Source organism: Rousettus aegyptiacus, unplaced genomic scaffold, assembly GCF_014176215.1.
Source record: "Rousettus aegyptiacus isolate mRouAeg1 unplaced genomic scaffold, mRouAeg1.p scaffold_m13_p_11, whole genome shotgun sequence".
Taxonomy (NCBI): Eukaryota; Metazoa; Chordata; class Mammalia; order Chiroptera; family Pteropodidae; genus Rousettus; species Rousettus aegyptiacus.
This window is the reverse complement of record NW_023416286.1, coordinates 40,031,053-40,058,508: the sequence shown is the minus strand read 5'-3', so window position 1 is coordinate 40,058,508 and position 27,456 is coordinate 40,031,053. Positions and strand designations below refer to the sequence as shown.

At 35.5% G+C, this 27,456-nt stretch overlaps 1 long non-coding RNA gene across 1 annotated transcript in view; it reads left to right on the top strand.

The window, feature by feature from the left end:
- The first annotated feature begins 466 nt into the window (after positions 1–466).
- The window catches only part of LOC107504273, a 101,456-nt gene continuing 74,466 nt past the window's right edge, over positions 467–27,456 (top strand). The window contains exons 1-2 of the long non-coding RNA XR_001595446.2: positions 467–828; positions 21,898–21,975. This is a non-coding gene — a long non-coding RNA (uncharacterized LOC107504273). The remainder of the gene's footprint in view (positions 829–21,897; positions 21,976–27,456) is intronic.

Genomic DNA, 27,456 nt, shown 5'->3' with positions numbered 1-27,456 from the left:
ACCGTGTCAGACACTCGAGAACACACACACAAAAGGCCACCTATTTGTTCGCAATCTCAGGAGCTTCTCCTGTATAATCTGAAACTGGTCCCCTAACCCGGAGGGCAAGGAGAAGCCTAAGAAAGAGGCAGACCACCCAGAACGATGGGCAGCGGATTTGTTAAGTAAGAGAACTTACCTAGGAGGCTTGTCTTGGTTGCTGCAAGATGAGACCTCCACAACCTCCCTCCAGAATCCCAAAGTTTAGAGGTTCCGTCGCGTACGTCATCCAGACACCTCCCTTATACACTTTGCTCTCTCAAGGCTGTGTCCTTGTGAATGTCTCCGGCTGTGGGAACGAAAGCCGGAACCTAAATTCCTAGTACCAGGAGGGAGTGGGGAGTCTATGATTGCCGGGGTCCAGCTCAAGGGTCAACCGGAAGTCTCGTTCTCTGGATAACCTCCTCCAGCACTGTCCCTGCTTTGAGGAGGTCACAATCTAAAAAGGAGAGAAATTGAGTAAATGATAGTTACATAACATCATACCTCATTTTATTGCTCTTCGCTTTATTGACCTTCACAAATATTTCATGTTTGGGAACCTGAAGACAAGACCCTCCACCGGCAAAAAATTTAAGGCTTGATTTATTGCAATACTGGCATTATTGCAGCGGACTGGAACCCATCCTGCAGTAGCTTTGAGGTATTCCTGCAATGTAAAAACTGGCAGAATAGAAGACTGACCATGATAGAAATAATTTAATGATGTCCAGGGAAAAGAAGTAAGCAGAGGAGTCCACAGAGTGAAGTCCACATTGGAGGCTTTGGGGGATAAAGCAGTTTCTCCAGGTGAGCCCAGGAAAAGAGGGAAGAAGTGGAAAATCTCAGGCTCGGGGCCCAAAACAGAGTGTGCACACATCCTAGATAGCAGGTAATCTAGTGCAACGACAATGTGGGAGCCTCAGATCACTGCCAGTGGTTCTTAATACTGAGTTTGGCCCTGAAGGCATGGAATGGGGCAGACAGGAGATTTAGTGTTATAGGATTTGGATCTGCATCCTGTCTCTCCAATTTAATAACAGTGTATTTTTTTTTTAAACTACTGCACCAGTAATTCATGCCTCAGTTTTCTCATCTATGAATTGGGAATGATAGAAACGATTCTGACCTCATGGTGTGGTTTTAAGGATCACATGAAGTAATATATATAAAGAACTTAGAACAGTGCCTATCACATAGAAGTATATAATGTTAATAAAGTAAATAATGTTAATATGTATAAATAATATGTTAACATGTATAACTATATGAATGTACATAAACAATATATTAATAATACATATAAATGTTTATAATGAAGAACTCAGAAGGCAATGTGAAATGACAATTAGTAGCATGGAAGACAGAGAGTTGAGGGAGTTACTTATCTGTACCTGTATATTGAAGACAGTAATTGTGAGGTATCAGAGCCAAGATGGAAAACACTTGTATAGCCCTGCCATATAGCAAGTACTCAGTGAACTTATCTATTCTTTTAGAGGTGAGAGTTATAGAATTTGTATGGGTTAGGAGGGAAATGAGATTTACTTACTCCAAGAAGGCAAAAATGAGAGTAAAATATAAATAGTTCATTTTGGCCTAATGTGCCCAGGTGGTGGTGGAGGTGGTGGTGGTAGTGGTGTGTGTTTGTGTGTGTTTCCTTTGAAAATATGGCTTTTAACTCTTTTCAAAAGTGATAGGCATTTGTGGCATTCGCTTAGCCAATACACTGGCTTCTAGCCCTGACATTCTTTTGCATGTAATTGCTATGATCATATGAAGCCAAAAATCTATCTCAATGTAGTCAGTAGCAAGACTCTAGATTTTGAGCATGAAAAATGTATTTAGACTATGAGGCTGTTTGGCTTGAAGATGATTAGAAATGGCAAAAAACCATGGTATGCTAGGGGATGAGAGACATTACGAGGGAGATGGCCTTGAAAACTATTTAGAATAACACAGGCATTCTAAGTCATTTACTTATTTATTGGTTAAAAGGCACTTTTTAAAATAATGTATTTTAACTGTCACAAAACACTTTTGGTTATGACGAGGTTTCAGATATGTAAATGAATTAACCCAAAATTTCACAGTAAAGAAATAGTGGAGCCTCTTTGGTGTCCTGGTTTTCCACATTCTAAAGCATCTTACTATATGTAAAATGTGTCTCTGAGGTTTTTGAGCAGAGGATGAGCTGACCACGAGAAAGGTTAAACATTACGTTCTCCAGAGGAAAACTAAAATGCATCATTCCACTTTCCTGGTCACAATATTCATTTAAATGGTTAACTCTGATTCTACTTTAGAGAAGTCCTTATAGAAGATCTTTCAGTTGATATGTACATTTCTCCTAAAAAATTCGATAAGCTATTGATCTCTTCTCAAAATTGAAAAAACAAAGGCAAGCTATGGACTAGTGCAGATGAAGTTAACACTATCACATTCTTCTTTTGTCTCATGATCATGCAATGTCTGTGGAGAAGTGAGGATTGCATTTATGTTCTCAGACACTTAGAAGCACCATGCCTTGCCATTCTCGAATTATCTCTGTTCTTAAATTTGCCTTGACTTTTTGAATCCTATTGGGAAGACTCATTCAATGTTTGATACATAAACTTCTCTAACTCTTTAAATAATTATGCTAGAAGACATGAAATAATACAACGGGTTTTTGAATTATATATTTACCTAGGGAGGTGGCCAGGTGATGCAGGAGTCAATGAAAAGCAATGTGGAATTGCACACCTACTTTACTTTTTTAGCTCCATTTCAGATTATTCTTCTTTCCTTTCCAGAACCAATAGCTCTGAAACACTAGGGTTGAGAGAAGTCAGCATTTTGGTAAATGCAGAGAAGCAAGGAGCTATAGGAAAGATATAGGAAAGTCATTCATTCTGCTTGCCTATATTTTCAACCTTAAATTTTGATTCTGGTCTGTAAATATCCTTGTGTGATCAAGTATTAGACCAAGTGCCCCAAACCCTTTAGCCTTAAGCAACTTTGGCTTTGATATTCAAATTAGTTGGTTAGTTTGGCTTCTCTTGCCATCTGTGGTGGGAAACTTGGGATCTCCTTTTTCTCTGGGAATCCAGATATTCTTTGGGGACTTATGTTCTTTTATTCATCTTTTCCTTTCATCCCCTGTTTCTGATAAATTCTTGTTCAAATTTGACTCACTCCCTCACTCCCACACCCCTTAGTTCTTCTTTAAGCCACATTTTGGGTACAGATATTGTTTTCTTAACTTTAAAAATGCCTCTCACATAAGGCAGCTGTGTGTGGCTGACTTTTTGATGAAGATCAAGTGTACTAAATGGGACTGCACAGAATCATAGCAGGGTCAGTACTTAACCTTGAACATTAGCCTGCCTCGTCTCATAAATCCTTGGGTGTCCTTACCACCATCTCTTTGTCTGCTTTATCTCTTCAGGTACCTGGTCTCCTGTTGTAGGACCATCCCTGACTTCCTGTCACTGATTTTCCTGTATTCCCTTTTTTCTATCTCTGAGTCCTCCCATCCTGTCTTTCCAGGCCATACCCAGAAACACTATTGTTTTCTTTATTTTATTAAACATAGCAATTTAGCTTTCTCTTTTGTCTTACTGCTTCTATCTGTCTATTCCTTAAAATCTAAAAAAAAAAGAAAAAAAAAGGCAGGGGGAGGGGAAGGGAGAAAGCTCTTTTCTCGAACTAATTTTCCTGTCTTAAAATAGCAAAGCCTTTTGGTGACATTCACAGCCTCCCCTTCCCCTTGTTTTTAGAGGGGAAGGGAATAATGCATTAGATATAGATCAGTTACCAATGAGCTGGCTTAAGCAAGGTATAAGAAATATTACCTGTTTTATTTTTTTAAACAGTGTAAATCAGAAAGCATTGCAATCTACCAGGGAAACCTATTTAAAAGTGTTTCACTTTTGTTCTAAGAACCAAAGTTTGAAAGGTGCTTCTAAACTTCATGTGTTTTTGAAAGCTGGTATCAAATGCCTCTTGTTTAATTCAAAATTTCCTTAGAGTTTAGATGTGACATTGAAAAGATTTGTAGCTACATTTATATAAATATATAAGAAATACATAACCAAAAAAAAAAAAAAAAAAACAGATGAATAAGTAGCACTGAGTATGTATTCAATGAAGAGCAACCCCCTATGGAATGGTGCTGAGAACGTCCATTCTGACCCAGAAAAGAAGAATCTCAACCAGTTACTGGAAAAAGTTCAGTGATAGGGAATGTGGATGTATCCAAGGATGTCAGTTCATATAATCAATTAAGTAAATCAGAAAGAATGAGTTTTTATATGTCCTAAAAATATTCCAGAACTTACCCTGCCCGTCTGCTTACCACCCACAGACATCCTGGCTTAGAGTCTTGTTTTGTGGTGCACTTTCCTTTCGGAAGACTTTGGTTAGTTCGAAGAGCAATTCGTCCGAAGCTCACTTCAAGAGCTCAAGAAATCTTGCTATGCTGAGCATGAATTCCCCTATAACCTAATGTTTTTATTGAATTTATAGACTGATATTATGAATAAATGTTGAGTAGACAGGCACACGGCTGGGTTAAGGGTTCCTTCAACTATTGATCTCAGCACAATAAAGAGTAAGTGGTGCCACTGGAAATTTGATTTGTATGTGATGGAAATGTGCTGAATCATCAATTATAGCTATACCCCATGTGTTTCAGGGACGTTTATAAAGCTATGGGGCTAAATCAAATCAGACTTGGAGAATGTAGGGAAAATATTTGCCGAAAACATCAAGGGGGTCATCGAAAATATGACTTGAAAGAACTTTTAGGGTCTTTCTGGAATAATGCTGTACATACTGCAGAAATGTTTAATACCACTTTGCCTGTGTTTGCATCAATCGAATTCCTAGAAATTAAATGCAAAATAAATAATTTTAGGAATGTAATGTGTAAGAAGGGCACAAAAGAGTTTACATGCTACCATTGCTATGAATAGCTTTAAAAACTCTAAACACCAGGCAAATAGAATATGTCCCTTATTCTGAACATCTTGTATTATACTTGGGATGGTGGAAAATAACTTGATGGTTTATGAACAAGTAGATTTTTTAAAATGCTTGCTAAACATTATATTAAGTAAGAAACTGGCAGGTGAATGCTAAGGTATGGAGATCTATAAATGCATAAAATTCTTAAGTGATTGATGATAAATGTTAGGCTATAGAGCTAGGAATGAAGAACTTACTTAGGGGGAATCAGATATTGATGATGTTAACCTAATTGAGACCTCAAATTTTATTTGGAAAACCCTCGGGAAGAAATCTGCCTTTGTAGTGAATGTTCTGTTATTAACCGTTTCTGATCTGTTGAAGAAAACATGATGACAATAGCATTCAGGCTCTTTGAAGGTATATAACATATTTGCAAAACCTAGTCTTCCTGTGTGCTTTGTATCCATATTTTTAGGCAAGATGTTTCCTTTCTGAATCTTCTCACCTTATCAAGTAACATAAAAAATCCCTGTGAACTGGCCATTACTAGAGTGTAAGGTATTAGACTTTGAACCAAGAAATCCATAGTTTAGATTTCACTTTCCCATAACTAGATTTATGACCTTGGGCAAGCTGTTTAATTTCCCTGGGCACTTAGACTAAATAGTATTAATAATTCCAGTTTATTATATGTCAATACTCTGTTAAATATATTTTCTTATCTCATTAATTACCCTTCCAAGTAAATATACTTTCCATTGACAGAGAAAAAACTGAGGTTTAGAAATGTAAGAAAATTACCCAATGTTGCCAAGCTAATAAAGAGTAGATATAGGATTGTAAGGACCTATGTCCTTAATCACAATGCTATCCCTACTTCCTAAAGAAGTGTGCATCTTCCTAGTTAGCTTGGTCACATATGGTTAAGAGAATAGATTGGGACCCAGAAAACCTGAATTTAAATCTTGCTCATTGACACTTAACTAGCTTTGTGACTTTCAGTAAGCTACTTATCTTCTGTGTGTTTCGATGTTTTCATCTGTAAAAGGTGGGGATAATAATAGTATGTACCTCTTGAGGTTGTTGTAAAATATAAGTAACCCATTTAGAAGATTGTCTGATGCATGATAAGTACAACATTAATATTAACTATTATTTTCTCTGGCATAAAACATATAAATATGCATCAAGAAAATGTGAAAAATACAATTGCATCAGTGAAAAAATATTTATTAATATCCTAATATATTTTATAAACCTGTGCCAGGTATTTTTAAGAAACAACATAAAACAGATTTATACAGTCCTTGTTCTAAACAGCAGTCATTCCACAGAGCGAAACGTCTACCTTCCTGAAACTTCCCTTAAAGTGTTAGAAGCCATAAGGAATTAAAACTCGAGTGGAGAAAGTAGTCTCCACAGAGTGTTCTCTACTCAGAAATGCTGATCACTATTTAATTACACACCCTTGTGCCTTTTATCATGCATGAATGTGATATGAAGTGTGTATATATATATATTTTTTAATTTTGTTGAGGGGTAAATAGTAAATGATGTATTACTGGTAACTTAGTTTTCTGATTATTGCTTTTTAAATATATTCTTTCATTATAGATTTAAAGATACTGTGAGTCTCTTTGTTATGACTTTTTTTTCTTATGGCCCAGAGATGATGTATTAATATTTCATGAGAACTTATTTATATTTATACATTTTAAAAAAAGAAATGAAACTTCAGAGCCAAAGATTTTGAATTTGGAACTCATATGTTGTAACAATTGATACCTGAAAAGCTGGGATGTTAATTGTACTCCTTTAACATGAAGTAATTTTTACTTAAAACCAACAAATAAGTAGTTTAACAGGTGCTATTTTTCTTATAATTATTGCTGAGATCTGATTAGAAGCTAAAATTTAGAATATTTGGAACAACTCACATAATAAATATCATATGATCTCAAAATGTTCTCTACTATGTACTGTGTCTGAGATCTGTAACTTAACTGCAAGATAAAATGAAGAGAAGCTTTTTTGAACCTGCCTAAGGTCACAAAGTATACCAGAGATAGAATCTGGAAATCCCAACTCAATCAACGTCTAATACATCTCTAAAATGCAACTGGGTCTCACACATTGTGTATACTGTGAGAGTAGAAAAATCAATTCAATAATTCAACAAATATTTACTGAGTGACAATGTACATTTACTGAATACCAATGTATGCCAACCATGTTCCTTCTCAGTTGTCACGAAGCAATCTCAGAGCTCTGCAGGATATCACCACTTTTAATTTGAGGAAAATGAACTCTAATGGGATTTGGATTCAGCAAATAGTGACTTTTCTACCCCTCCCTGTGAGTGAAGTATACTTTCATTGATGGTGGGCTTGACTGTGAACTTAACTTGGCCTAAAGGTGTAATAAGACATGATCCAAGCAAAGACTTGATGTACTTCTGTATTAGAGACAGCTTTCTTGTGCTTCTGCCATTGCTATGAAAACAATGTGACTGGCTGCTTGCTTGTCTCAGAAAAATGAAAAATATGTTGAATAGAGCTATCCTACATGACTGTCCCGTGCAACACTGGTAACTGAGTCAAGCCAGCCAACCTGTAGACACAGCCACCCCAGTTTACTCAAAGAAATGTGAGCATAATGATGTTGGTTCATGCCACTGAGCTTTAGGGTTGTTTGTTATACAGCAATACCTGACTGATAACAATTACTTTGGCCAAAGTCAGGTAGTTGATAATTAGGAAAAAAAATTATTTTCATATTATTACAATCTTGTTGGGAAGGGAAGATAAATCCTGAGTCATAAATGTGATTGATAACCTAGATTGTACAGTTTAAATCATATGATCTCATATAATTTCTACAAAGTGAGAGTTGAAATGTAGAAATAAGATTTAAAATTATAAAGTAACCTAATGTTCTACTGAGAGCATATTAAGTGTTACTTTAACATATGTTAGTTAAGTGGCTCTAGATTAAGGATGGACAAATATGTGACATAATTGCCATCACTGCAAAATCTTGACCCAATAATATGCATCCCAAATCAATTATGATATTCTTTTCTGCAGTGCTTTAAAGTCTTGAAGTTCTTCTCAAAGTATCATTGCAGGGAGTGACAGCCAATTGAGTAGAGTTGACAAATGGGCTCAAATCTGTGTCTCCCTTCATCTTGGCAGAAAAATCTATTGAAATATATTAATTACTTCCTTTTAAAAGCAAATATTCTCAGGAAAGCTGTTAGCAAAATATTTTATATTAGCCAGAGATATGGGATATCATTAGTTTTGCTGAAAGGAAGATATTGTCCTTTTGTAATAGAGCAAGATGCCTCATCTGGACAGATTTAATTAATAATTAATTAATTAAGTGAACATTTACTGAGAACCTCTACTTGCTAAACACTGAAAACCAAAAAGTAAATGCTACACAACCTCCGCCTTTGAGATGCTTAAAGTTTAAAAGCAGTTGAATAAAACAAAATAAGAAAAAATAAATAAAAACTTTATCAAGCGATGTGATTATAATAAAATAAGAGTATCCAGAGAAAGCAAGTGAAAACAAAGCAAGTGAAAACAAAGGGGTGGACCATCTTTCAGCAGTTTCTTATGACTTCATAGAAGTCATAAGACATATTTGGTGGCCTTCCCCAGCAGGATACAACCATGCATGCTATACATAGAATCTGGCAGGGGACAAGTTCAGTAGCCCAGTATGACTATGCTATGGAAGTTGGTTTCAGAAGATTGCACAAAATAACAGCCCTATAGGCACTGCTCCAAGAAGTTCTCACAAGTCATTTGTGATGAACTGAGGCAATGTCTTAGCATCTTCAGCCTACTTTTTTTTTTTTTTTTTTTTAAAAAAAAACCTTTTCAAGAATTTCTGGCTCAAAAAGAAATCTGATCCTCCTTTGAAGTTATATTTTCCTGTAGTCTTACTAAGCAGAGGTAATCAGTCTTCCAGTCAACACTTGTTTTAAGATCAGAACTGTGATCTGTATAATTCTGCATCGTTATTCTTTGAAACCATCACCCCTCTGTTTCATTTCAGGAAGTCCTATTCCATTGAGTCTCACACAATCACCTGTGGACTCTTCTAGTGCTATTCCTCATTGTTATCATTTGCTATCTTGGCCATTAAGAATTTAGTTCCTGGCTCAATGACTCCCTCTCCATGTCATGTCTTGCCATCATCCCAGGAAATCAAATGTCTCACAAACTTTAAATTGCTAAGCTTTACATCTCAAATATGCTTCTCTTTTCTCTTTAGTCTTGCTCTCTTCCTAGTCATTCTCTGTATTCTTTTCAGAGTGAACTTTTTAACAACAAGGGTATGATAATTTCACTTTCCCTGCTTAAAAGCCTTCCATGGTTTTCCATTGCTCTTGGCAAGTAACCCAAACTTCTCAGATTTCTCCCACCTATCCCTATAGTCTCTTATCAAGCTCTAGGCACTATAACATTCTATGCTCTTCTTTTAGATTTTCATATGTGCTATACGTTTGCTTCTAAGGGCATTAAACATTGTTTGTTTGTTTTTTCTTCCTAAAGTTCTAATGCTTCTCTCCCCAGTTTCTCAAGCCATCTTCAACCTAATCATCACTGTCCTCAGGATGCTGGTAATAATCCACTAGATAAAAGAGGCTGCCCTTTTAATTTTCACAATAATTCTTTATGTACTCATTACATAGTATTTATCATAATTTATTATCATTAATTATTCAGTTGTGTTTCAGTTCTACCACATTGAGAGTTCACATAGTAGCTATCACAGATGTCTCATTTATCTTTGTGTCTCCAGTGCTTAGCATAATACTTGAACATGACGGGACAAATATAAATTCATCAAATTAAAAAATTATACTATTATAACCTTGGTTAGTTGCAGTGCAGTGGACTCAGTGGCTCAATATCATCTACAACAGGTTAGACTGATGTGTTTTGAGTCATACGGTCTATAGGACATGTCAGTAGTGAGGGAGTTAGGAAGATAATTTGAGGGTAAATAGTTGAGGGACTTGATCCTACAGTAGTTGCTACAGGCAATAAAAGTGATACCCCTCAGAGTGCACCTTTTTTGAAATACTTTCACCTAAGTGCCCTTGTCTAATTTATTGTTGACTTTCGGCAAGATAAGTAAGGATAGCTAGCAATTGCTTCTGCTAAATCATTTTTGATTTTCTGGCATGTAGACACAAGGTATCATCTGCAATTATACTGGCAGCTAAATAGCAACAACTGAGGAAAGATTTGATGTAAATAAAACAAAGAACCTCTGATCTTTACTGAGACTGCATATTCTATTGCGCTGAAAATGAAAGCATTCATTACTATCAAACTAAAAACAGGTGGCAGAAATTTAGGTTGAAAGCGAAAGGTTAGAATGTTATAGGCTGCTAATGTCACTAATACCTTTGTGATAATAGACAATGTGCTTACTAAAGGAGTATCAACAGGTATATTTCAGAGCTTAAGAAAGCACTAGAGAATAAAGAATTTCTTGTATTATTCTGGTTTCAAATTAAATATGTAGTATTTTGATGCCTAAATACATGAAGAAATGCTCACAAAATCTGATTTTTTTTAAAAAATGAAGTTGATCTTGAAAAATGACATTCAACCTTAATGATTTAATTAAATCTCTCTATGGATAAATAGAAGGAAATGACCTTGAGGAGAGAATTTATTGATTCATATACCAAAGGACATGTTTTAAATAGCTTTTTTTTTTTTGGTAAGGAATGTTGTGTTTTTTTTTTAAAAAAAAAAAACAAAACAAATAAATATTTGCTGTATCACAATGAGTTTTCCCATTGTTACTAAGCTCTAGTTACCAATAATGTAGAGAAAGAACTAGCAAAATATAGATTGCATTTAAAGAACAATTGTATAGACATCTTGGATGTCATTAAGCTCAATTTTCCATGCAGCATATTCATGGTTTGTATAAATATTGCTCCCACCAGGACTAAGAACTCTATATAGATGATTAAATAAAAGAACTAAGAATTCCTTCAGCTGTCTTTTAAAAGTGGAGAGATTTAGTCGTTGTTATATTTAGTGATGGTCCTACTGATGTAGTTATTTTTCACCCACACAAATATGAATAAAAAGACCAATGAGTGACCAAAAACTGTGTGTGAGAGACAGAGATAGAGACAGAGATGAGGGGGGGGGTGGGGAAGGGGGGGGTGAGAGAGAGACAGAGAGAGTTTGTTTGTGCAAAACTCTAATACTCTGATGCTCAGAGACTTTCCCCAGTAGTTTTCCCTATCTCATGATCCTTTCAAACAAGCCCTCTTTTAATACATTTCTTTAAAATTGCCCTTTAACAAGTCTCTTCCCTTTTTGTTCATTCTCAACACTACATATATATATATATATATATATATATATATATATATATATATATATATTTCTTCTCAACCTCACAGCAGTAGCCATCTGCAAAGAGGAAATAGATCTAGCTTATGCCAGCTTATCCCCAAATGAGGTCTTAGACTCCTGTTCTTCGTAAATAATAGACTGGAGTGTTTACTATAAATATATTTTCCTAGGTCTTATCGTAGATTTAATATGAAAAAATCTCTAGGGACACATCCCAAGAATGTGCATTTTAAACAATCCCCCATGTGATTCTGATGTACACTACAACTTGAGGGTGCTGTAGTTAGATAACGACAGAGTTGAGATAGGTTGGGCCTTAGCTGAGACTGGGTCTGTCACCTGGGGAAGAGCTAGATTAATCATGAGTTAGGCTTAAATTGCAAATATAATAATAGTAGCTAACAGCATTTATTGAGTGCTTAACATATGCCAGACACTGCTAAATATACTTATACATTCATTTATTCTTTATAATATGACTATTAGACAGGTGCTATTATCATTCCTACTTGATAAATGGGAACACATTCAGGGTTGAAGCTGTTCAATAACTTGAGTAAAGTCATACAACTACTGAAATCTAACTCTTGAAACTTTCTTATGTAACTCCTTTACCGTACTGTCTACCAGAAAGGAATAAGTAAAGATTTAGTATCTATCAGTCAAGTCTTGTACAGACCAATAAGATTACATAGTTCCAGACTTTGTTAAATCATATGGAAAAGACAAGGTTGACACTGTCTGTCAAAGGTAATTGTAGTCTACTTACTTTTCTAGATCACCTTTCACCTTAGGTCTGATTCTTAAATGCTCCAAGGAAAAGACTGTAGATCAAACTTTTCTTGTTTAAAAATATCTTTTTTCTCTGTAATAATGTTCTTTCTATTTTTTTCCTATGGTAGTTCCTTTTGACAATTCATTTATAGAAAGGGTCTATGTATCCATAGTGAATGTCCACTACATGTCAGGCACTATTACTAAGGATAGTGACGAACAACAATTTTTCTTCATAGACTTGAATAAATAAATAAAACCACTATCATATGATGCTAAGTGCTAATAAGGAAACACATGAAAGGCTGAGATAAAAAAAAAAAAATCCCTGGAGGGACCAATTTTAATTAAGATAATTGAGGAAATCTTTTTTGAGGAGGTGACATTTAGACTGAGACCTACAAAAGAAGAATAGAGGGAAATCATCCCATAGAGAAAGAACGGCAGCTTCTAAAGTTCTGAAATGACAAAGACTTTGCATACCAGAGACCTTAAAAAAGATCTGTGGGGCTGACATTCCAGTGCGAAATGGGGATAGTGGTTCAGTTCTGAGATAGTATATTTTAGGGATGGATAAAGAAATTCTGAGTTGAAAGAGAAGCCAGTGAGGGGTTTCTTTCAGGAGAACGACATTAATTTACCCCTTAAGAGGATGGCTTTTGCTAATAATATGTGAGAGGGAGAGGGAAGGAAGGGAGAGTCACGGAGAGACAAGTAGTATTCTGTTACAGTGTTTCAGATAAGAGATGATCCAGGTAGTCTGACTAAGGAGATGATTTTGGAAATAAAGGAAGTGGATGACTCAAATATAACTTACACACATAGTTAACAGGAAATGAAAATGGGCTGAATGGACAACAAAGGGAAAGAAAAGAATCAAAGATTATTCTTTAGTTTCTGAAAGTAGCACCTTTGATAATGCTTAGACATAAAAATTAAAAATAGGGGATATTTCTGGGGACAAGTGGGAAGAATAGGAAAAGAAAAATGATTATAATAAAACTTTGTTTTAATAAAATTTGAAGTGCTCATGAGAAAATCAAGTGTAAATGGCCATTGGATATGTGATCTTAAAATGCAAAAGAGTAGTATATATCAGAAATGTAAAATTGAGAATAATCAACATAAATATGTTAAATTTAAGTCCATGGAAGTGAATTAGGTCATTTAGAACAGAGCAGGGTTTGAGTTGGAGCACTCAGGGGCTCCTAACATTTAGAGGTTAGATTGAAGATATCAAAGAAATTTTAGAAAGAATAGTCCTACAGGTAAGAAAAAAAACAAATAGAGAGTGTTGTCATGGAAGCCAAGATAAGAGTGTGTTAGGAAAAAAGAATATATTGAATGTAGGTCAAGGAAAATAAAGACAAATAATTTGTACAGTTGATTTAACACTATAGTTATCATTGGTGACCTTGACAAAAGCAGTTTCAGTGAAGTGAGAGAGTGTAAACCAGATTATAGAGGGTCAAACAGTGATGGAAACAGAGCATGTCTTCAGAAAATTCTACCATATTCCAATGCACAGAGTCCAAAATTTTCAGTGGTATAAATTGTAGTGCCATTATTTCAAGGTTAATAAAATGACCTGTGTAACTGTCATGTTGGTAGTTCCAAAGTTCTAACTATATGATCCACATTTGTCCAAGTCCTAGATGCAGTTTGCCACCACATAGCAGTTATCCACTCCTGTTCAAATATAGGCGGGAATAATTCTGCATTCTGTGGTTGTCTGGGACTGCCGGAACACCTGCAGTGATTGCGATGTCTCCTGATAATAGACTGATTGAAATTGTGCTGGGAATTTGGTGCCAGAGCTCCACTATCTTAATTAAAGTCCTATGATTTCCCAGTCTGGACACTCCTCCTATTCTTCATATCAAAGTAAAGAACCTTAGTCCATGCCTTCCTGCAGATATTGGCTGGTCAGAGAACAAGATGAAGTTGTTTCTATAGAAATTTGAGTCTTTTTTTATTATTGTATATAAAAACTACTTGCTACAAAGGGTTATAGCTAAAGTGGAGTCAAGAACAGAGTTTTTGTTCGTTTCTTTGTTTCTTCTGTTTTGTTTTTAAAAGATGGAGCTAGTGTAGCATGTAAGATCTAGTAGAAATAATCCAGTATATGGTCCTTCATAGGAACAGAAAACTGCTGACAGTAAGATAGGCAGCAAGGACTGGCTCCATATGTTAACATCACAGCTTACTTGTCTGAATTTAGTGCAGACTATCTGATTCTGAAAGCACAGAATGAGAAGGATATAAATTCCATGACACAGGAAAATGTGGGAGTCCTGTACAAAACTGGAGTAACAGCTTGGGCTCAGATAAGAGAAACAGAAATCAGTTACTAGAAGTGGGATGAAAAACAAAGATTTGTTTTAAGAAATAGCAAAAGTTCAGAGGCAACAGATTAGAGCAAAATCAGCAAAAGTCTAGCTCAATATTAAATTTTTGGGGCTATGAACCATGATTCCTGGTTAGAAGGCAACTTGAGAGACCTATTCTGCAAGGTAGAGCTAACTCAATAGCTGGGAATTTAATAAATTATTAAAGAAGTGGGCAGCAATGGGACATTGGAGCAAGGTTCTAATGGCTATCCTTAGCTATATAACTCCTAATTTAATATCTCGACTTTTTATCTGTCCTGCTATGCCTCTTCCACTTAATGAGATGTACCTCCATCACATTATGTGTAACATATCTAAAATCTAGTTTATCATTTCCTAATTTAAAAAAGAAAAAGGCTTTCCTGTTTCTCTTTTAGTCATTAAGGCTCAAAATATCACTGAAAAATTGTCTATCAACTTTACTTTTCTTTTAGATTAATTTTCAAACATTTTCCAAGTTTTTTCATGTTTGATTTTATAATACAAACTTCATTTGTTTCTCTCTTTTCACTTTTCTATTAGCAAAGATATGCTACACTGTAGGAGAATAAATGTTTAATAATCCTACACACCCAGGTTCAAATCTTCAGTTGACTACTTACTACATTTGTGATCTCTTAACAACTTAACTCAAATATCCATTGTTTATCTTAAATGAGTGATAAAAATTGATACATTTTAAATTTTTTTCTACAGATAAAATTTAATATTGTATATAAAATATGTAATGTAATCTAATCATACTACATACTCAATAAATATTAATTTCTTCCTCTTTTCAGTTTATTGGACACATTTTACTGAAATAAAGGTTGAAATTCCTCCAGTTCTGTCTATATTCTTTGCCTGCTTTATTCTTTTTTGAATGACTTTGAGAAAGTTCACATCCCCAAAATATCCTTAGTCAAATGTTTAATAAATCCTCCTGTCAATAGGATAATTCCTAAATTTAGATCTTCCATGATCTCTCATGTCAATTCTTAAATCCAGGCAGACTTGCCCTTAAAAATATGTTCTTTCAGACCTGTGTTTCTCACTACTTCTCCTGCTTATAATGTTCTTCCTAATTCTCTCAATCTAGCAAAATCCATCTGTCAATGCTTAGCCTTTCATTCACAAAACCATCTGATTTCTCTCCACTCCATGAATATTTCTTCTCTAAGATTAACACTTATTGTTTTTATCCCTCATTTGTCAATTAATCATATATAGCGAGCCCTAGTTGCAGTACTTCTCAACAGTGTTATTTCTTATCTCATTCAGGGTTAGATAACTAAGAATACTGCTCTCCTTTGCAAGACTTCATTATGCTTTCTAGGCATGGCTAAGACACTGAATGGGGCAGCACCACATGCTGCACTTCATTTATTCCCTTCAGGTACATGGAGCATCTGTAGAATCCCACAAACATCTGGCCACCCGCCCAGATATAAAGGATCATCATGACCTTTCTCACACTCCTAATGCATACATTCTTTGACTTTCCCCATTAAAAGGGAGTCTTTTTCCCCTCTAAGGAAGGTATTTTTGATGTTGAGGAAGAAGAGGGAAAAAAGGAACAAAGGAAAGGAAAGAAAACTTTTGTTGTTCACACATACATAATACAAGTAATGAACCATCAAATATTTTCACACTTCTATGTTTTTGTTAAAAATTATCCAATTTTAAGTTTAGCTATAAGGTCAATAAAATGATTTTGAAAACCTTTGCATATTATAGGAGGTTTCATGGAGGAAAAAAATCAAAAGAAAACAAGATAGTCAAACTTTTTCTGGACAGTGTTCATAGGAGGAAGATACTTTTGACATTTATGCATCAATTCAGTGTATATTTATTGATAATTACCTAGGTATCAGAGAATTTTGCTACAGTCTAGATAAAAAGATTAATAAACCCTTTGCACAATATATTTCTAAGGGACTGAAATATATCAACTCAAATGGGTTTTGGAAATCTAAAGAGAGAACTTTGCTAGATACATAAATTAATGAACTATCTGCATTTAGGTGGTAAGTTTAACTATGATTTTGAATAAAATTCCCTAGGAAGAAAAAAGACTAGGAAAGAGTCTTGAAAAACTCCAGCGTTTAATGTCTCATAGATGAACATAAGTAAACAAGGGAAGAGAATGGAGTTGTCAAAAATATAGAAGGAAAAACAGGATACAGTTGGCCCACAAAAACTAAGGGAAAATCATGTTTCAAGATGGACAAAGTAGACATCAATACTTAATACTACCAGGAAGTCAAGTAAGATGAGGACTGAAAACTCTCTGGTGATCATAGTGACATGGCAGCCAATTGTGTCATTAGTAAGAGTTCTTTCAGTGGAATGATGGGTTAGATTCCATCTTTAATGTTTGGAGGTGGGAGGGAAAGGTGAGAGCAGGAAAATAAGTATCTGCTTTTTTAAAAAACAAATTTAACTAAATTGGAGGAGATAGGTAGAGAAGAGCGAAAAAGTGGTAGCTTATAGTGAGTGATAAGGATATGACTATGTATGGTTTCCATTTCAAAAAGACAAATGCTTGAAATAATAACACTACTCATATTAACAACAAAAACATTGGAAAGAATCTATTTGAGATTGAGAGGCTAAGTGTCCAATAGAAGCAATATTGACAGTGAATTTTTCTTGAGATCTTAATTTGAGGAATTAACCTTCCATAGAAGAGTGACAGATAAGGTAGATTTATTTGTTTGAAATCTTAAAAATGAAAAAGTTTCTATCCAATGGATTATATTTTATTGGAAAATTAGGAAGTAAAAGTAAATGGACAGTTTAAAGAGGTAGAGAAGGTGTGAAATAGTCTTGGACTATTTATTGAGTAAGTTGGAGTAAGTTGACAGGAGAGATATGGAATGACTTTTGAATAGTGTTGAAAAATCATGTGAAGTTACAGCACCAATTTACAATGAAAGTCATCTTTTGTGTTGTTCATGTTTTCTAATATGAGTGCTCAGCTTTTCAGAGATAGGCATGGAGAGAAGGAATAATTGGTATATTAGCTATGATTAAGTTCAACTATGAGTAACCAAAATCAAACCAAAACAAAACAAACCCACAATAACAATAACAGTAGCTTAATTCAGAAAGAAATTTTCTTTCTCTCAATTTTCAATTAGTTTAGGGACAGTCCATTTATGACCATTACTGTGCTTCTCACTGTCCTATCTAATACATCAGCTGTATGTGGCTTCCTTTCCCAAGGTCACTCTATGAGACAAAAGGCTTTCTGCATCTCTAGCCATTATGTCTACTTTTTAACAAGTTGGAAAGAGGAATGAACAAACAAGACATGTATTCTTCCTCTAAATCCACTACCTGAAATTGCAATGAATAGTCACATAGTCACCACTAGCTAAGGGAGAAGTTGAGAAATTTGATATTTATTCCAGGTGTTCATGTGTGAAGATAACATTCATGTTTTGTTACTGAGAAGAGGGGAACCCTAGATATTAGAGGGAAACTAGATGTCTTTCTCAGAGTTAAAGCAATCCAGGAAGAGAATTGTTCAAAGTAGTTGGTAGTTGCCAAAGAAGCAAACTGTATAAAGAACAAGGCTCTGGTTTAAATGACATGTTTAAACTGAAGTTTGTGGGTGGAGCAGTAATGAATAATGAAATTGCCAAGGCATGGGGGAGAATGTCCTTGGAAATGAGGTGGGGAACTGAGAGCCAAGTTTGGATGAGTCAGGGAAATGAATGCTAATGTTGTTTTGAATGAACACAGTGCTTAGAGTAGGGTGTGTGTGTGCGGGGAGGGGGGAAGGTTGTCCCAGATACCAAAGTGTTTGATGAATGAGAAGGAGTTATCAGGGGCATGATAAATGATAATAGTACAAAGTCAAAGAGGATGATATAACTGAGTTTCGTGAGCCTCAAAGGGATAGGCTTTTATAATTATATTGGTAAGATGCTGATCTGAAAGCAGCAAAGGGTAGCACAGATGAGTCTAGATCCATCTCTAGTTCAAAGATATAAGATATGAGAAAATAGACTGCCATCCCCTCAGAGGGTATAGAGAAAGTAGAACCCTCAAAATATTGGCAAGTGTCAGTAAGATAATGAGAAAAGTTTAAAGATTGAAAAAAGTCGGTCAATGAGGTGTAGTTTTATAGAGGGAGAGTTTGGGAGATTTGGGGAGGGGGTAGAAGACAAGACTGGGGTGGGCTTCAAAGAAATATGGAGATGATCATTGGGGAAAAGAATAATGGGAGTATCTTCTAGAAAGGAAGATACATATTAGTTTTGCAGTCACCTTGATGTGAATAGGCACTGGGTTTAGTGGCCAGCGCACTTCTCGTTCTGATGGGGTGATGGCAGATCCGGAAGTCAGAGACTTCATGTGCTGCATAGACTGGATGAGGGTGGATTCAGGACTGAAGGCTCACTGGTTGTTTGGTTTTGGTATGGTAGTTCCAGAAACTTGGAGGCATCGTTCACTATCAGTTCACTAATATTAGACTCATTAAAAAACTCCTTACAAATATACTTATTTTTAAAATAAAAAAATCTAAAATGTTTTATCATTACTAAAGTAATATGGAGTTATTGTATAAAATATGGACATGCATCAAGATGAAATTTTAAATCAATGGTATTTTAATTTTTCTGAAAAAAATCCCTTTTGATTTCAAGAACAAGGCAAAGGCTTTATGTTAAAAATATATGTTAAAATTAACACTTTTTTATGAGGACAAGTAAATTTATTCAAAGTTTATACTTTTTACATTATTTTTTTATCTCTTGTAAAGTCTGTGAATACTGCACATTTATGCCTCAGTTACTGGACTCCAAATAAAAGTTTACTACCTTAAACAATTACCAAGATTTAGAGTTGGCATTTGCCAGCTGGTTCATCATAGCCACGATTTATTTAATACAGAATTAATGGTGAGGAATGCAGCATCGATAGTTCCATTTTCTTTACAGAGGTTGACTTTATGATGTGGCTTCATAGAGTCATAAAAAGACTAAGTTAAGGTAAAGTTAGAAATCATTACCTAAATTTCTATCATTGTACATATGAGAAAACTGACTTATAGAGAAGAGCATGCTATCCTGTCACTGAGCTAGATTGTGGTATGGATAAAACTGGAATCGTGGTCTCCTGTCCACAAAGACAATACCCTTCTCCCAAGTTTCTTGCTTCCATAGCACTTTTTGTTACCCACTGAGTGTGTACTGCTCTGAGGGTCTGTTCTCAAAGATGGGAGGCAGCAACCTTCTGTACTACTTTGTGACATCTGTTGCGTTTCATTTAATCATCCACATGTATAGGGTTTTCTTTCCTTTTACACTTCACCTGCAGTGTAGGTCATTATGGGCAGATCTGACTTGGTGCCCCCCCCCCATCTTTCCTCAGCACCAAACACACTGTTCCAGACAAACTGGACTTTTGGTAATGTATGCTAAATAACCAACTATATGAATCAACTCTCTTTCTTCCATTAGGAGGAGATTGGACTCTTAAAAAATAATAATAACTGGATTATTCGATTTGGCAGAGAGGTAAATAAAGAACATCTCAGTAGGGAGCAGTGCTGCTCAACCAAGGCACAGAACGACCACCCTAAACAGTGGCAAACCCAAGGAAGAAGGTGGTTTAGAGGATTTGTGCAGTGGACGCAGCTGTCTTGTAAGGTTGAGGCCAGTTTAGGGATGACTCATGTCATTTATACAGGTTAGTCTGACATATCTCTGGAAACCAAAGTTCTGAAGTATGTCAGGACTTAAAGCCAGCCTTTTGCTATGAATAATGAACTTAAATGAGGCCTTCGTGTTGATTATCTGATGATTCATTCTACTATAGCAGTCACTTTGGACTGTGCTGAGGAAAAAAATATATAGGATATGTTCACGTGGCATTTTTGATTCATGGCCTTTCTTTATGATTTATTATTCTGATATATTCAATTTGAAAAGCAAATAGTTTGATACTAAATGATAGATTATTTTTCTTTAGTGTGAAGAAAGCCATGTTGACAAGCTTAGAAGAGGAACTAACAACAGTGAGAGGGAGAGCTTTCTTTCCTTATGATTCATCAGGAAGTGAGATTGACTCTAAAAATGAGAGACTTTTTGGATAAAAGAACCATTTGTTGGAGCCTTTTGTTCCTTGAATAAACTATTTTGAATGCCAGCCTAACTAATGTCAAGCCCTTTACTAAACCCAGTGGAGGAATTACAAAGTAGAGAGTTGGCTTAGGGAGACAAAACATGTTACAGGAAACAACTAAAGAATATGCAACTAACGATCAATGAAAAGGCCTCATAACAATTGCAAACTGAAGTCTAGTGACAATATGCATAGAAGGGAACAAGAGGGAAAATGTGATCATAGTGGGCTAACATTTACCAGGGAAGACTTCAGAAGAAAACGATAGAGCATGGACTTAAACTGAATTGAAGAATTTGCAGAAAGCTGGGCTCTGGGGGATCAGGTGTGTAAATGTGGCTGCAGAATCTCTGGTGTCTTGAAGTTACTTTCAGAATTCTAAAGAGAAGCAAGGAAAAGAGAAGAAAAGAGGAGGGACAGGAGAATTATAAAACTGTACTAAGAGATATTCAAAGAGATGTAAATAAATGGAAATACATGTATAATTTTCATGGAGAAGAATATTGCAATAATACAAATTCTAATCAAGTTTACCCATGTATTAGATCAAATTATAAATAATTCCTGAAAACATTTTATAGACTTGATATGGGCAAGATAATATGATTGTAAAATTTATCTGGAAGAGCAAAAGGCCAAGAATAGCCCAGAACTTCTGAAGAAGCGGGAATGGTTCTTGCCTTACCAGATATCAGGACTATTTATAAAGCTGTTGTAATGAAGAAAGATTGTGAATTTAGAGATAAACAGTTGAGCAGAGGAATAGAATAGAGAGCCGAGAGTAAATCCACATCTTTCAGTGTCCATGTCAGAGACAGAAAATAAGGTTGATTCAGGACAAAACACTGATTTCGAATAGCAATTAAAAAAAAACATTGTAAGCACTTGCTAGAACAAAATGTACCTACTTCATAATGAGTTCTACTTTCTAGTGATTGCCACAAACATAAATGTCATTCCTTTAGTCAACCTTTTTCTAAATATGTATTTTTAATTTTTAAAATTTAAATATTTTTCCTATTCTATCATTTGATTTTAAGTATATAATTTAAAATTTAAAGAAAGTGTGAATGACCTTACCTGGACATCTTTAAATGTCACCTCCCTAGTGAAGCCTCTCCTGACTCCCTGAGGCAAAATAACCATTGTGTCCTCTGAGGTCCTTAGGCTGTCTGCAAGTGCTCATCATAATGTGTTTATTTCTTTTTTTCTTTCTTTGTACCTGTCTTCTTTTTCAGAGAGTGAACCCATCCAGAGAAGAGGCATTGTCTTCTAATCTTTGTGTTGCCAGGGCTGGACAGGGTATTTGGCCTGTGGTAAGCATTCAATAAATATTTACTAAATGAAAGAAAAAACGAATGGATATCTCTGAGATGGTTTAGATGAAGTGCTTTCTGAATTCAGGGATGGGGTCTGAAATGCTATGTAGGAAATCATTTCCAGCACTCTGCTATAATTCACTGATAAAATAAGAGTAGGGGATATTAAATATCATACAAGTAAAAACAAATAAAAATTCAGTTCATCCAGAAAATATTTCCTTTTCAATTGCAGGCATTTTAAGTATACATCTTTAATTCTCAGTACTAAGCTGGTAATTTCAGAACAGCAAGAAAAATGTTATTTTTTGTTGTTGTTGTTGCTGCCGTAGCACAAAAGACATTAATTATATTTGAGCAGGAAAGACGGTATCTTGAAAATTCCAAACAAAGTGGTTTCTCAGTGACAAGAGGTGAACCAATTAAAATCAGATACTGGAAAGAAAAGTTTGGCAACTGCTTTGTGATAGACATTTTTGAGAGAGCTTCAGGGAAAATGATGCATGCACATCATTTGTTTCAGCCTAAATAAGACTAGGAGAAAAAGAGAGCTGACAAGAATACTGCATGAATTACCTAAATGCATGGTTTTGGAATATACTTGTGTATTTCCGAAAGAAACTCCCTTATCTTCTTTACATAACTAATTTTAGATTCAGTCATTTGTCCATATATACTCCTCTCTACCCTACTGTATGTTATTATTAAGGGAATATCATAAAAACATTTGTCATGTTTTCATCCTCTGTTTTACGGCTCTATTTTCCTTTATTAGAAAGTTCTATTTGCCAAGACTTCATTTTTTTGCCAAGTTAGTTGCTGATTTTTATCATTCATAACTGTGAACTCTAGATACACCTTTTAAATGATTAATTTAGGTAAGTGGAATAATTTGGGTGCTGATTCCATTATAAAGAAATTTAAAAATTGTAATTCTCATTTGGTATGTTCTACTTTTCAATAAGCTAAAACGTCCTTTATCAGGACATACTGTTTCATGATTTTTTGGATATCATAGAGTTCAAAAGCAAAAGTAGCACTGTGTAGTGGATATGAACAGAAACTTTGGAGACAGACTACCTGGGTTTGAATTCTAGCTCAGTCACTTACCAGCTTCTTGAGCTTGGGCCCATTACTAAACCCCTCTGCTCTGCTATTTCCTCATCTATAAAATGGCAATGATGATAATAAAAGTAACTATTCATAAACTTATTTTAAGGTTTGAATGATTTATTCTATATTAAAGCATTTAGCATAGAGCCTAGCGCACAGAAAACATCGTAGGTACAGTTGAGCCTTGAACAACATGAATTTGAAATGTGTGGGCTCACTTATATACAAATTTTTTTTTTTTCAACAAATATCTGCACATTTTCAGTCCAAGATTGGGAGTCCTCAGATGCGGAAGGCAGACTATGTGCATTGATCTATGTTATATATAGGGAATTTGAGCACCTGTGCATTTTCGTATCCATGGGGATCCTGGAACTAATCTCCTGTGGATACTGAGGAACAACTACATTTGGGGGCAGCCAAAAGTTATGTGCAGACTTTTGACTGTGTGGGAGGTTGGTGCACTAAACTCTGAGTTGTTTAATTGTCAATTGTATTTCTTTGTTATTATTATTATTATTATTGTTATTTTTATAGGCTTCTTAAGGATACAATATTGTTATACTGTAACATCTTTCAACCTAATCATTACTTAATAGATATCCAGTTTGGAAAAGAAGAGACCTGTGGTGTTTGAAAGATGAAAATAAAGCAAATGTTGTATAAGGATTATAGAAGTATATATTAGAAAGGCATATAGGGGAGAAAGGATAGGAAACTACTGCCTACCCCTTCTTAACACTGCTAACCCTACATACAATAGAGGATGTTTACATATTCTACTTTTTCAGATCAGCAAACTTTTTCCATGAAAGTCAAGAGATTATTTATGTTTGCCTTTGTTGGCTGTATGGTCACTGTTGCAACTACTCATCTGGAGATGTGTCATAAAAACAGCCAAAAACACTATGTAAACAAATAGGCATGACAGTGTTCCAATAAAACTTTACAAAAATATGCATGGGCTGGATTTGGTCCATGGATTATAGTTTGATGACACTTGAATTACAGAGATATTGATTATAGTTTCACCTGTTCTGTTGACTATGCTTGTTATGTATGATTTAGAGCAGAGTAAATGGACACTGATATTAGTTTTTGAATTTTCTCCCTTTAAGTTCCTTGAATCCTACTCATGGTTGATTAATTGATGAATCTCAACAATGGATTTGGATTTGTGTTGGCTCCCTTCCCAATGGATTTGGATTTGTGTTGGCTCCCTTCCTTTTGCCTTTCCAGATCTACTATTGGCTCATTGGGTTGCCATGGTGATAGTGGCAGGGGGATGGATGTGAGCTGTAAGGACTACATGAGTGGATTTCCATATCCTCTGGCTTTCAAGTACATTCAGCCAATGAGGATCCTATTTAGAGATCAAAGGAGGGAGTGAAGAGGAATTTTCACTCAAAAGGCTAATCAGCTCTTTGTTCTGCTTCTGTAGAGATGTTTGCTGTATAGGCTGTACTCAAAATTAACTAAAGACTCATCTTCCCTTTGGCTTGTTCTGTCTAAGCAACAAATGTAACTACCTATACCCCCTAGCAACTTCTGTGCTTTGTAACTCTTTGTAACTGCCTGCAACCCATAGAAACTCCTGTGCTTTGTAACCATCTGAAGACAAATTAACCAATCAGCTCATGCCAAATAAGTTCTATATAAGGAATGTTGCAACTGAGCTCTGGGCCCAGATCTTCAAAGCTCGCTCCTCTGGGACCACTAGTGCCAGCCAGCGTAATAAACCTGAGTTCTCCAACTCTCCAACTGCTGCTTATTTTTTCTCAGGTCTAATTTTCGCAACTTTTCTGCAACAGGAGGAGGGTGAGGTCAGGGTATTACTTCTCTTAACTTCCTTCCTGCAATCAACCTTGTGAGTAAGGATAGACAGCTACATTCTTCCATGGAAGTACTGTTCCTCTCAAGGTAGACAACAACATCACACCACTTTTCTGGTTTCAGGAACTACTTGTTTACCTTATACCTTTGTGCTTATGAGAGATAAGCCCTGAATTACTAAATTTCACATTGTGATTTTATCTTCCTCCGTACTATTGGAAGGAGTGCTCTGAGAATGAATTCTTCCTGAAATATCCTAATTTCAGTGTGCCATAAGTTTCCTGTTGGGATTGTGACTGACAAAGACTCAGTCTTCCAGAATCGATCCCATAGGAGCACAACTGACAGTAGCAGTCTCAACCCCAACTTGTTATGCAGCTTAGCATTTAATTTGTTGCTAGTCATCCTTCAACTTGGTATTGGAGTTTATTCATCAAGAATAGTCAATGTTGACTGTCTAGGTCTATGAGTCACATGGCATTCTGAGAAAGATTTTTTTTCAAGGATTAGCAAGGAGAGAAGTTAATGGAAACCTGGTATAAGTGCAGAGAAATGAGAGCAGAAATAAAGTTCTTTGGAGATACAAATGATAATCCAATTCCCAACTCAGAAAGATCAATTTCAACTTCAGTGTTAGGCCAGTCATCCATATAAAGAGGGATTTAATCAGTTGGACAGAGAAGCGTACCATGTTGGTGCTGGGACACAGGTACAGGTATTTCAGACCCAACGTCAGGTGTCTATTGTGGCTGGGTCTATAAGTCATCCCACAGGTCTATACTTCTACCTTGCCTTGGAGTTGGTACTAAAATAGACACACATGGAATTATCTTCTTGAAATTCTTTCTAGACTACTGAAAGCAATTCTAGACCAGTCTATAGGATCTACCAGGTATATGGCAATTCTCTCTAGCTCCCTACCTCACCATGTTCAATCTTAATTCTTTACATCTCCAGCTACTTACTTGTTGGTGTCTTATCAAACAAATTCTGATATTTAAGAACTAAAATGCAAGAATACCTGTTTTGCGAATTCTTGCCTTCTACCTGAGATCTATTGTTTTTTATGTCTTTTTGTCCAGATTGTGTCTTCTGGAATACACCCATTGTCTTGGATTTTCTAGCTTGCTTACCTAGACCAATTTCACAAATTAATAACCTGGCTATTAGTTTTCCCAAGCCTACATCTCACACCTCAAAAAGAAGGGGACTCTGACCAACAGGTTTCATCTTGGTTCACTGTTTGCTGCCCATCTTAAATGCTTTTCTACTCTAAATTTCTTCTGTCTTAAAGTTGATCTATCTGAAAATGCACTGTGATTCTTGACCTTGAAAAATCCATACACACATAAAATGTAAAATACATTTTGATTTCTAACTGCATTTTGTTAGAAACAATAAAATGGATGTGTGAGGTAGTGAGGAATCAGAATAAACATCTACTGAGAGTCAGAATGCAGAACTAGTCTAGTTTTAATCTTTACAAGAAAAAAGAGCAAGGCCAAAGTGATATATGAAGAGTGAGAAAAGTGCAAACTAATGGGTGGTTGGTTAAATTCATCTTCAATAATTCATTCAGAAATGAGTAGCAGAATAAAACCAGAGAAATCGGAAAATGTCAAAAAGAGAGACCTATTTAATGACTTTCCAGCTATTACCCAAGGTCAGGAGAAATATTAGCTCCAAACCCTGAAAGTTCTGGCTCCCAATTTTAAATTTTAACAACTAGATGATATGCCTTGTTTTTCAAGGTATAGTCCCCATTCTTAGAGGAATGAAAAGGAAACAAACCCAGAGAAAACAAATTAAATTCAGATTACTCTGGCCTCATCTGTTAAAAGGCATTGGTTTTAGTAGAAGTGGCATTGGGTGTGAATTATTCAATGTCCATATCCTTCCCAACTTTAGGGATTTTTTTTAAAGCTAGGTATCAAGAGCATTAATAATTGATAAAGCATTTGTAAACCCTTAGCAAATGAACAGTCAAGGGACACATTAATAAAACATCTTTAAAAGTCTCTGTCTCTGGGCTCATTCTCATCATGCTGTCCCAAAACAGAGTAAATGGGGCTGCTCAACCTCCGGCTCAAAGTAGGGCACAGAACGTCTGAAAGGTGAGACCTAGAGGGTGGAGAGAAGTGCTTTTTAGGAAACCAAGGTCATCTTTTATAGTTATTCAAACCTCTCCAATTGATTCCAAGTTTTCAACTATTCCCCAAATACATTCTTAGCCAAAATTTTTCTGCTGGGTCACTCAATGTAAATTTACATATAGACCTTTTGACATTTCTATTTGCAAAGCAAACATTCAAGATCCTGGGTGAATCAAGGATTAGGCATTTAGGAAGAGCCAATGAAAATCTTCACCTCGAGGTCACTGCAGGTTCAGCTCAGGTTGAAGGAGCAGTCAGGGTTATGGAATGCCACAGCTTTAAAGCAGTTAAGTGGCTTGGCTCATCTTATTTTTACTGGGTAATGCAAAAGAAATAAATTTGTCTTTCACTGACAGAGCCACTTTCTTCTTTGGAATGA